The sequence below is a fragment of the Pinus tabuliformis genome, chromosome 7 (assembly GCF_031772625.1).
Source record: "Pinus tabuliformis cultivar Carrire ecotype Pingquan chromosome 7, CPIR1, whole genome shotgun sequence".
Taxonomy (NCBI): Eukaryota; Viridiplantae; Streptophyta; class Pinopsida; order Pinales; family Pinaceae; genus Pinus; species Pinus tabuliformis.
This window is the reverse complement of record NC_142293.1, coordinates 639,928,948-639,941,943: the sequence shown is the minus strand read 5'-3', so window position 1 is coordinate 639,941,943 and position 12,996 is coordinate 639,928,948. Positions and strand designations below refer to the sequence as shown.

At 42.1% G+C, this 12,996-nt stretch overlaps 1 protein-coding gene across 1 annotated transcript in view; it reads left to right on the top strand.

Moving 5' to 3' along the window:
• Positions 1-12,996, top strand: part of LOC149249072 (Met-10+ like family protein / kelch repeat-containing protein) — a 258,988-nt gene that overhangs the window by 170,536 nt on the left and 75,456 nt on the right.

Sequence of the window (12,996 nt, the reverse complement as noted above, 5' to 3'; positions counted from 1 at the left end):
ACAAGGTATTTAGTGCAGCAATGTACATGGGACAACAAGGTATCTAGTGCAGCAATGTACATGGGACAGCAAGGTAACTAGTGCAGCAATGTACATGGGACAACAGGGTATCTAGTGCAACAATGTACATGGGACAACAAGGTAACTAGTGCAGCAATGTACATAGGACAGCAAGGTATCTAGTGCAACAATGTACATGGGACAGTAAGGTAACTAGTGCAGCAATGTACATGGGACAACAAGGTAACTAGTGCAACAAGGATACATGGGACAACTGGGCTACATAGTGCTGCAAAGATGCATGGGACAACAAGGTCACATAGTGGATAATATTGGTGAAGCATTGCAGTTGGCTACAACAGTTGATGCAACATGTTAAGATACAACCTATGGATGCAGCTACATATCTAGATGTAGCAGTTGGATGCAACATGGTGTTAGAGACAACAGTATAGTGCTGCATAATGATCGAGTGCAGCCCAGTGATGGGAACATGTGATGAAGTGCAGCATAGTGATGATAGGTGCAGCATGGTGCAACACAGTGAGGTGCAACATGATGAGGAGCAACACAATGATAGGTGCAACAAGGCGATGGAGAATCAGTTGAAGTAGTATGGCCTCAACTGAGTTCAGCTACCTCATGTATCATCTACTTAGAGATGATCTATGCTCTTATTTAGATAAGTCAAAATGTTGACTTCTGTTGTATATCTACTAGCTCTCTCTCTCTCTCTGTTGAACTATTGAAGAACATATAAGAAGAATTGATCAAGGGTTTCCCCACATTGGGGTTTGTCCCTGGCTAGCGCCGTATCTTGTGTCCTCTTGTCTTGGCTTGTCTTTTGCGATCTATGTTAATGTTCTATCTGCAATATACTTTAATGCTGATGTGATTGCTAATCTGGAAAAGATATTGAGCTAACTATGAAAATTGAAATAAATTGCTTAAGCATAGAACATACCTTAAATTAACATGGTATTAGAGCTGAAGTGAAGACAAAGTCCAAGCAAGAGTGAAAGAGCAATCACCGACGATAGTTTGGAAAGGACAAAAGGATCAGTGGATTCCTCATCCCTCTTCAAATTCACCAAGGGTGAAATCGAAGCAAAGAATATTATCAGAATGGTGCAGCGGAAGCTTCTGATGGCCTACCTAAAGATCACTTCAATGGGAACTCCAGGTCTAAGGGTGGAAGGAAAGGCAAATGCTTTGTTTGTGATAAGTTCGGCCATTATGCTGAGGAGTGTCCGAATGGTAGAGACACATCACTTGATGATGATAACAATCATTCTAGGGACATCTTCAATGATCGAAGGAATGCAAGTCATCAAGGAAACGACCGACTCTTCAAAGAAAGCAAGGAACCCTAGGTATGAAGAATCAAATGTTGTTTCCGATAAGATAATGAAGCGTTATCTTGTATTGGCCCTCTCCTCTAGATTCTTTGGGAATCTGGCTTATTGATTGTAGTGCTTCAAGGCACTTCATCAGATAGAAGGGTGCTCTCTCTAACTTGGTAGAGATGGAAACAATCGTGAGATTATACTTGGAGTCAATGCTACCTATCCCGGAAAGGGTGTAGGGAATGTTACCCCTCAAGTGAATGAGGGTAACTCGATTCATTTACAGAATCTCTTTTATGTACCTGATCGCACGAAGAACCTAGTGTCCATTTCGGCAATGGAAGCCAAAGGTTTCAGGGTGGCATTCATCGATGGAAAGGTACGTGTTTGAAAATGGAATTTTCAAAGATACTTTTGAGTTTAGGGTTGGCAATTTGTATCAAATTGCAGGATGGTCCATTGGGGACCATGTCAGTTGACACATCTCATCTATAGCACCGGAGGTCTACTTATTATGGGGCCCTACCCGATGTGAGTTAGATGGTGACAGGGATGACTTTATTCTAGAAGAGCATGAAAATACATGTCTGAGATGTACCGAAGGAAAATCTTGCAAGGGGACCATTCCACTCATGTAGTAGGTCCACAGGTTTGGAACAACTCGAGGGGTTTGATATTCATGATCAGGAATCTCATGTATGCAGGTGGAAGAAAGCTCTCTATGTCTTGAAGCAAAACACCCCGGGCGTAGTATGAGAGGATTGAAGTTGAGATTCACTAGGAGTGAAGCCGATCCAAACCATTGCTTGAAGGTTGTGGATGATAGACCTCTCATACCGGCACCTTCTAAGGACGACCTCTTTTTGACAGGTGTAGACCCTCTCATTTGCAAAATTAAGAGGGAATTGGATTCCGGATTTGGAATGGTAAACAACAAGCCTGTGACTACCTCGAGGATCTTAACTTTCAGAACTTATGTGGTAGTAATGTCAGACCAGATTTGGGAAATGCCTTTGAGTTTCATAAACTCATTCGCGTTGATGTTCTTGGTGAACTTCTGTATAGACATATGTTTTGCAGTTAGCATGATGAGCTCATATTTGGTTGAGCTTCACTGGATTGGTGCCAAGAATCTTCTGAGATATCTTCGGGGCACAATCTCTCATGGATTGAGATACACTGCCGGAAATGTGAAGCTACATGATTATTCGAATGTTGACTGGGCAGGCATTGTGGAGGATTGCAAGAGCACTTCTGAGTGCTTGTTCTCTTTGGGTTTTACTTTGATATCCTAGATGAGCAGGAAGCAAAAGTCGGTTGCTATAAGCATCGATGAGACCAAATACATAGCTATGAGTATGATCTTGTGTGAAGCTGCTTGGTTGTGGAAGCTCTTCAGTGAGCTGTTGGTACACATGGTGGATACCACTGTGATCTGTGTCAACCAAGGGGGGATTCGATTGTTGAGGAATCTTGTCTTCTATGATTGCTCTAGCATATAGACATTAGACCCTACCTTATCTGGGATATGGTACATCGATGAGCGAGAAGGCTCCATCGCATTAAGATTGATGTACAGGTCGCAGACATTCTGTCGATGCCCCGGGGAAAGGTCAAATTTGTGACTTTCTCGAACGACTTGGAGTCGTTGAGAGACCTTCTTATGAGGGTCCTGTATGATGCATGCATTGGGCTCTGGGAGCTCCAGGGAGCTTGGGGTACTTCTTGGAGCAACAAGCGACCATAGGGCGACTCACCCTCCCCTAATGGTGCGCTGTGTACAGGGTGAATGGTTCAACCTTCCCTTGTAATATGCCGTGGCGACTTATGGACATGATGAGTGGTTCTTCTATTGAGGCATCCTACCCATGCAGTCTGGGACTCATGGGAAGTACCTCTCATCTGGCCAATGAGTAGGGAAATGGGGTTAGGGACCGTAGTAGTACTATCGATGGATGCATCGTTGTATCTATCGTACTCCCTATGTTAGGATGACCTCAATTGATCTGGGACCATTGAAACTGATCTGGGATCAGTATGAGTGGTTTGAGACACTCTCTTGTGATATTGATCTGGGATCAATGAAACTGATCTGGGATCAGTATGAGTGGTTTGAGACACTCTTGTGGTATTGATCTGGGATCAATGAAACTAATCTAGGATCAGTATGAGTGGTTTGAGACACTCTCTTTTGATATTGATCTGGGATCAATTGGAACTGACTTCGAGTCAATAAGAGTGATATGACTCACTCTCTTGGAACTGATCTGGGATCAGTAAGAGTGATATGACACACTCTCTTCATGTGGAAGTGACTTTGGGTTAGTAGAGAATGGTATGAGACATTCTCGATCAATTCTTCTTCTTCGTGGTTCAACGGAGCAGAGCAGAGGAGAGCAGAGCAGTGCAGGGCACTGATGGGAGAGATAGTACAGTCTAGCAGATGGATCAGCGGATGGAGTTCTCCCTAGTTGAGAGGGAGTGTTAAAATTGGCAACTAGGGCCAAACTCCATGTGGGTCATCTTGTTTATGGCAGCTGGTATTTTTCTTGGATCCCTCTCATCAAGACATATAGGATTGATCTAAAGATCATCCGATTCTAATAAATATTCATGGAGATATGAATTTATTTGTGTTATGGGACAATTCGTCAAGGTTGGCCAACAACCAAATAACCCCCACATGTGCTCAACGTTTTAGTATAAAAGGAGGTGACTTGATAGTCATTTCTACACACTTCACTCTTGATTTCTCTCCACTCGCTTTGGGTTTAAGTGGAAGAGAAATCTAGGAGGAAGTAGCCCTAAGATGCAGGAGGAAAGGAGGCTTAACAATCTGCCCTAGCCGTAGTCCTAAAGAAGCCCTAACACTATCCTAAAGAAGCCCTAGACGCAATCTTAAAGAAGCCTTAGACGCAGTGATAAGGAAACCCCAGACACAGTCCTAAGGAAGCCCTAGCCGCAGTCCTAGAATACCCTAGACGCAGTCATCTAAATGAGGTTTGTTCACACTAGGGTAGGCCGCATTTCTTAAGGGAAATTCTGGACCAGATTTGAGGATGGTTAGGCACTGTTGTGTGCCCTAACTAGTCCCAGAAATTATAGCAGTAATGAAGTGACAAACAACAACGTTTGTATGGTGTGTTGGCAGCAAAGGAAGATGGGACAGCAAGGTCACATGGTGCAACAAATGAAGATGGGACAGCAAGGTCACATGGTGCTGCAAAGGAAGATGGGACAACAAGGTATCTAGTGCAGCAATATACATGGGACATTTAGGTAACTAGTGTAGCAATGTACATGGGACAACAAGGTATCTAGTGCAACAAGGTACATGGGACAACAAGGTAACTAGTGCAGCAATGTACATGGGACAACAAGGTATCTAGTGCAACAATGTACATGGGACAACAAGGTACCTAGTGCAACAAAGATACATGGGACAACTGGGCTGCATAATGCTGCAAAGATACATGGTGCTGCAAAGATGCATGGGACAACAAGGTCACATGGTGGATAATATTGATGAAGCATTACGGTTGGCTACAACAGTTGATGCAACATGTTAAGATACAACCTATGGATGCAACTACATATCTAGATGCAGCATGGTGTTAGAGACAACAGTATAGTGCTGCATAATGATCGAGTGCAGCCCAGTGATGGGAGCATGTGATGAAGTGCAACATAGTGATGATGGGTGCAGCATGGTGCAACACAGTGAGGTGCAACATGATGAGGAGCAACACAATGATAGGTGCAACAAGGCGATGGAGAATCAGTTGAAGTTGTATGTCTTCAACTGAGTTCAACTACCTCATGTATCATCTACTTAGAGATGATCTATGCTCTTATTTAGATAAGTCAAAATGTTGACTTCTATTGTATATGCACTATCTCTCTCTCTTTCTCTCTGCTGAACTATTGAAGAACATATAAGAGGAATTGATCAAGGGTCTCCCCACATTGGGGTTTGTCCCTGGCTAGCGCCACATCTTATGTCCTCTTGTCTTGGCTTGTCTTTTGCGATCTATGTTTATGTTCTATCTGCAATTTACTTTAATGTTGATGTGATTGCTAATCTGGAAAAGATATTGAGCTAATTATGAAAATTGAAATAAATTGCTCTAAGCACAGAACATACCTTAAATTAACAATCTCTCTACTCGGTCTCCTCTCTACTTCTCTAATTGTGGTTGCTCCACAAATTTCTGAGACTGCTTCTGAGGCTTCTTCTGGGGCTGCATGTTGAGAGGTAATTCATTCTCCCTCTCAACCACCAAGTCTCTAACCTTTGCCTTGCTCCTCAAGGATTTGCATGCATCTTCGACCTCGAGAGCATATAGGTTCTTGACTCGCACATTGATCTGTTTCACCTGTCCTGTGGCGATGTGTCTAAGGAAAACCTTTTCTTTGCTAAAAATCACATCATAGCCACGGTCTTCCAATACCACAACAAAAACGATATTCTTCTTTATTCCTAGAACATACATCACATCTGTGATTTTGATAGGAGAGCCAAACTCCCTCTGAAAGGTAACTGTACTGATCCCAGTAGTGCTATACCTCCCGTCATCTCCAAACTCTATGTTCTGCTTAAGGTCTTTCTCCTCAAAGTCACTGTCGAGATCTTTATTCCCCGTCATATGGAACAAGGCACCGCTATCAAGATACCACATGCTTCCATTACAACGCTGGCCATGCATGCAATGAGAGTGAAATCAAGTTCAAATTGTGAAGCTAGAGCTTCACCTGCTGCTGCTACTGCTGGCTCCTTCTTGCTTGCTTTCTTCTGTGGGCAATTCGTGGCATAGTGCCCGTACTCGTGATAGTGAAAACACTTGATTTTCAACAAGTCCTTCTTCTTGCCCCTTGCCTCGCCTTGGGACTTCTTTCCCTTGGCTTTCTTTTCTTTGCTCACTAATGCAAAGTCCTCTTCCACTTCTTTGGAAGAGGTCCCATCTCTGGTGTTCCACCGAATCTCTTCTTGTACCAAATCCGACCATAACCGCTCCCAATCTGGTAGCTTCTCCCTCCCATTAACAGAGTCCTGGTAACTATGCCAGCTCTTGGGAAGTCTTAGAAGAGCTAGGCTCACCATATCGTCTTCGACAACTATAATCCCGACACTTCCAAGCTCATCCCGACAATGGGTGAACTTGGTCAAGTAATTCAGAATTGACTTGCCCTTCTCCATCTTGATCTTTCTGAGTTTGTCCTTCAATGTCAACTTCCTATGGTCACTGCTATTTTGAAATAGGCCCGTCAATGCCTTCCACATGTTGGAAAAAGTAACTATGTTCAGTCTTCAATAATGTAATTGAGTTATTATGTGATGTACTTGTCAAAAGAATAAAGAAAATAATTTTTACTATTGTAACAATAACTTATTAAAGCATGGGTTTCATGCTTGGGTCATCATTATATTAGTCAAATTCCCCATTGTGGACTCCTAGGATTAATATTGAGTTTATAGAGTCATTGTACATTCGAAGAGACCCTTCTTGGGCTTTCAAATCATGTAAAAGGGGTTTGTATCAAGTCAAATATGAATTATGTGTCCTCTACATCATGTCAACCTAAGGACCCCCATTCGACCCACAAGAAACCTATATATTAAAGGAGGTTGAAGTCATTTGGAGCAACCACTCTCAAGCAAGTTTGATATCTCAAGAAGAGCTGGTGAAGTGCGAAGTCTATTGCCAGGAGGACGAAAGAAGTGCGAGTTTGGGGGAGTCTCTAGAGAAGAGGAAAATCGAACTTTTGGTGCCTCTCTCTTTGTTTCGTGGTCTGGGTTGAAAGATTGAAGTCTCCAAGATTTCATTGTTGCGGTAAGCTGCATGTTGCTAGAAGCTGCTGCCTAGTCGAAGTTGTTGGAAGGGGTCGAAGATCTTGGAGGCTGACACAGTGTGGAGGGAAAGTCTAATCTTCATCTAGGGTAAAGAGTCACAAAGAATACTATTGAAAGGGAGAATTATCTTGACTGGGTTTTCCCCTCGAGGGGGGTTTTACCCTAGCATGTGCCTATATCTTGTGTCTCTTGTTTTGTGATCTTCATGTATGTATAATTGTTTGATGAAAGATAAGATAATAAAGAAGTAAAAGAAGCCAACACACTCACAAGTAATTATCAAGAAAGGAGAATCAAACCCTAATATAATATCCTTGATTTTCCAACATGGTATCAGAGCTAAGGTCAAGAGAAGTCGAAGATCACTTTGTTAGCATGGATTCTCCCTCTATGGTGAACTACATAAGTTTGGGTTTCAACTCTGCTGGAAGATGGATCAAGAAGATCATCTATTTCCTATTCAGCAAAGTCAAGAGTCATGGATACTTGGTTGCCCTTACAGGATCTCTTATTGATGACAATGCATGGATCATTGATAGTGGAGCATCAAGACACATGACAAGTGAAAGTAGCCAACTACACACACTATCAAAGGAGTCATCCTCTCATGTAGTGGAATTGGGTGACAACAAAAGCTATGTTGTTAGAGGCCTGGGATCTACATCATTAAAGCTGGACAATGGATCGAAGCTGCATCTCAACAACATTCTCTATGTTCCAGGTTTGAAAAAGAATTTACTTTCTATTTATTGTTTAGAAGATAAAGGGGAAATAATTGCTTTTATTGATGGAAAAGTATTGGTTTGGGGAAAGAACTCTAGTATTGACAAAGCTAGGGTTATTGGTGTTTGTGAAGAAAGTCTTTACCGGGTTATCTCAACATTTGCTCAAGCTCTGGTTCATATGGAAATAAGTCCCATTGAACTATGGCATCGAAGGTATGGTCATCTTCATTATAGGGTCATCCCTACTCTTAGTCAATTGGTTCATTGTATTCCTGATATGAAGTTAGACCATGAAGTTGTGTGCAAGGGATGTTCTTTGGGGAAGCATACTAGAAAGCCATTTCATCATAGTGAATCTAGATCTAAAGAAATATTAGATCTCATCCATTCCGATGTATGCAGGCCATGTCTGATAAGACACTTGGAGGTCATATCTACTATGTAATATTGATTGATGACCATTCAAGGAAGACATGGCTCTACCTACTCAAAACTAAAGATGAAGTATTTGATAAGTTTAAGGAGTTTAGGGCTGAGGTAGAAACCCTAACCGAAAAGAAGATAAAGACTCTAAGGTCTAACAATGGTGGGGAATACACCTCTAAAGAGCTTATTGCATATTGTAAGGATGCAGGTATTAAGAGGGAGCTCATTGTTCCCTACTATCCCGAACAAAATGGATTGGCCGAAAGGAAGAATAGGTCAATCGAAGAAGGCATTCGAACTATGCTCCTTGATCAAGACCTACCGAAGTTCTTATGGGGTGAAGCAGTGATGATTGTCGTGTACATTCGAAATAGAAGTCCTCATAAGAGTCGTGATAATACTACACTCGAGGAAGTATTCACAGGAAAGAAGCTGAGTGTGGATCATTTCCGTATATTTGGATGTCCAGCCTATGTCCCTGTTCCGAAAGACAAGCGAAAGAAGTTGGACTCAACAAGCATCAAGGGAATATTCGTTGGTTATAATCTTTCCTCAAAAGCATATAGAATCTACATAAAGGAGGGAAGATACATTGAAGTAAGCAGGGATGTCATATTTGATGAGAATCAAGCTTACAAGAAATCAAAGGATATTCCTATTGATTTTGATGACGAAGAAGTTCCCGTATTTGAAGAAGATGAAGTTCATGAGAACTCTACTTCAAATGCTGAAGAAGAAGGATCAAGTGAGCCTATCCAATCAGTGGTTATCCCAACCACAAGGATGATTCCAAATTGGTTGAAAGCTACATTAGAAGATGCTAAAGGAGATGAAGTTGCGAAAGGGTCCTCCAGGGAAAGTCAGAAACCCAAAAGGTATTCTAGTTATGTGGCATATATGACAAAGTTGATTGAAGCCGAACCATCTACATTTCAGGAAGCTGAGCATGAAGAGGTTTGGAAGAAAGCTATGCAAGAAGAATATTAATCCATCATGAAGAATGGGGTTTTTGAAATCTTTCCTAGACCTAGTGACAATTCGATTGTCACATCGAAGTGGATCTATAAGATCAAACGTGCTGTTCATGGAAGTATAGACATGTACAAAGCAAGGTTCGTTGCAAGGGGTTTCTCTCAAAAGGAAGGCATTGACTATAAAGAAACATTTGCACCTACTGCAAGGTACACTACCATTAGATCATTGGTTTCATTCGCTGCTACAATGGGGTGGAATATCCATCAAATGGATGTTAATACCGCATTTTTGAATGAGACCATTGATGAGGAAGTGTACATCGAACAACTTGAAGGATTGGAAGTGAATAGAAGGGACTCTAATGTGTGTAGACTCAAGAAGGCTCTATATGGCTTGATGCAAGCACCAAGGGCATGGTATACAAGAATGGATGCATATCTTCTTAGGATTGGGATCGTGAAGAGTACTGCTGATCCGAATCTATATATCAAGTCGTGAATAATGAGCCAGTCATTATTCTACTATGTGGATGATCTATTTATCACTGGTGTAGAGTGAAGAATTCAAGAATGCAAGAAGATGTTGGCAGTTGAATTTGAGATGAAGGATCTAGGATTGATGCATTACTACCTAGGTCTAGAAGTATGGCAGAGACCCAGGGAGATATGTTTTGGGCATGGAAAGTACATCATCAAGTTATTGCAAAAATTTGGGATGATGGACTCCAAGCCGATGGTTACTCCTATGATCACCAACCTCAAGAAGTTGAGGAGCTCCAACTCGAGTCTCGTGGATCTTACCTCATATCGTCAGTTGATGGGTTCCCTGATGTATCTGGTAAATACTGGGCCAAATATATGTTTTGCAGTAAAAATTCTTAGTCAGTTTCAGTTGGAGCCTCGTCATGATCACTAGATAGTTGCCAAACATTGAGGTATCTTTGTGGCAATATACATCACTTCCTAAAGTATGATAGTGAGGAAGTCAAGCTAATTGGCTTCACAGACTTTGATTGGGGTGGCTGTGAGACCGATGGAAGGAGCACTACCGGAGGATGCTTTAGTCTGGGAGCTGCTATGATCTCATGGATGAGTAGGAAGCAAGATCCCATTGCATTGAGTAGTATCGAGGCATAATATGTGGCTGCATGTGAAGAAGGAGAAGAGGTTGTTTGGTTAAGGAAGCTTCTAACAGATTTGTTCGAAAAGTCTCTGGGTCCTACTGTGATTAACTATGATAATTAAAGTTGTATCAAGATGTTTGGAGATCCAAGGTTTCATTCGAGGACGAAACATATCAATAATAAGTCCACTTTATTAGGAACTTGGTGTAGGATGGGATCATGAAGTTAAAATATGTTTCGAAAGACGAACATGTAGCAAACATACCGACAAAGGCTCTTCCTAATAAGGAGTTCGAATATCTAAGGAACCTGCTGGGTTTGGTATATATTGGTGATTGTATTGATGATAAAGAAATGGAAGAGATTTGTTGAGGCTTTACGAGTGAAGCATTTCCTAGGGAGACATCAGGCCGACACTCTGTATTGATGTCAGGGATCCAGGAATTGAAAAGGTAGTTTTGTTTATTGAGCTCGGTTTTGGATACACACCTGTATGTTTGGGTTGGTGGTTAGCAAGTAAGCCTGATGGTACCTAGAGGGGCTAAAAGCTTGAGTCCACCTTACTCCCACTTGGATAGATTGCTCTGGTCAGGAATCTAGTCCATGGCATTGCGGTTCCTAAAGGTTCTTCATGTTTTCATATAGTTTGAGATCTTCCATTATATTTGTACATTATGAATACCTCCCTAGTTAAGAGGGAGTGTTGGAAAAAATAACTATGTTCGATCTTCAATAATGTACTTGAGTCATTATGTAATGTACTTGTCAAAAGAATAAATGAAAGAATTTTTATTATTGTAACAATAACTTATTAAAGCATGGGTTTCATGCTTGGGTCATCATTATATTAGTCAAAGTCCCCATTGTGGACTCCTAGGATTAATATTGAGTTTATAGAGTCATTGTACATTCGAAGAGACCCTTCTTGGGCTTTCAAATCATGTAAAAAGGTTTTGTATCAAGTCAAATATGAATTATGTGTCCTCCACGTCATGTCAGTCTAAGGAAGATCAAATCGGCCTAAGGACCCCCATTCAACCCACAAGAAGCCTATATATTGAAGGAGGTCGAAGTCATTTGGAGCACTCACTCTCAATGATCCGAATTGGATCCATGAAAATTATCAAAGTTCTATGACTGTATCAAATCATGACAAACTTCAAAAACTTGTGAACAATGAGCTATCAGGAAAGACCTCTGGACAGTGGCAGTTTGTAGCCAGCACGAAATGATGAGGACCTCGGTCAAAGCGCGCTGACCGAGGCCCATGGATATTGCGCAGTGGCGCAAACTAGCAATTGGGAAATCTAGATCATAAAACAGAGGCCGTAATCGCACATCGCTGGGCAAAACCCCTCGAGAAGGAAAAGCCCTGAGTGCACAGTCACAAGGGAAGCCGAAGAACCATGGGAAAAGCGCGAAGGCGGGCCCCGTGCTCCAAAATCGGCGGAATATCGGAGGTGTTTCGGGCAGTAAGTGGATTTGTCAGAGGACCAAGCGATTCCATACGTTGAATGACGTGTGTCTGGCGGATGAGAGTGAAAAACCGCTCTCATCGTGGGCTAACGTTCGAGCAAGTCAACCGCGCGATAAGAGCGACAACCGTAGGATTTGGAGGCCCCAGTTCTAATGGCGGAGGTTGCATTCAATGGGAAATCGGATTTGGAGGGGAGAATAAGCTAAGGCATATAAAAGTTTGAAGTCCGATTTGACCGCTGAGCTGGCAGATGAATCATTTCACAAAGTAACCGAAATAATGAACTGTCGAGGAAGAGCTGTCGCTCAGTTTGTGAGAGGAGAAGTGGCCACTTCCTGTGAAACGTTACATAGTGGCGATAACACAGAGGCAGGGAATTCCAAGCGAACAGAGGCAAGCGAACCGAAGGGACGGGAGAGGAAGTGGACAGTCAAGGGATGGATTGGCTTTAAGCTATGTCCAGACAGAGAACAGAGGACAGTGAGAGGAGAAGAGACAGTGAGACAGAGAGACAAAAGCAGAGAAGCGAGTTGACCTGCAAAGCTAAGGTAGCATCGAGCAGACAGAACCAGGCTTGAGAGGTTCAAGCAAACCCTGTGAGGATATCTGTCGAGGAAATGAGTACCAAATTGAACTCATCCCATTAAGACCAGTTGAGGTCGAGACTTGGTAAGGGGGAGTCTATGCACTCTAGTGGCTTGGCGAATCCAGAACCACCCTACTAAGCATCATCTGTTTCAGGAGACTCAAATTGAGCTCCTTATTGTAAAAACTCTACTTAAAGACACAATAAAAGAAGGCCACCACTGAAAGCTGGACCAGAGACGTAGCCCAGTAGGATTGGGTGAACTCCTTATTAAATTTTGTTGTTTCTGTTTTGCTTGTTGTGTTTCTCTTACTGTTTTCCAATGTCTGTGTATTTTGCGATCTTATTGATCCATTGCCTAAGGTAACATAGACACACACCAGCACATGAGTCTGTAATACCTTCATTAATTAATTAACTGAGATCACTCACGAGTGATTTTCAGATCAAGTGATATTAGAGCTTTAGGCTATTAAGGTTAGACAAG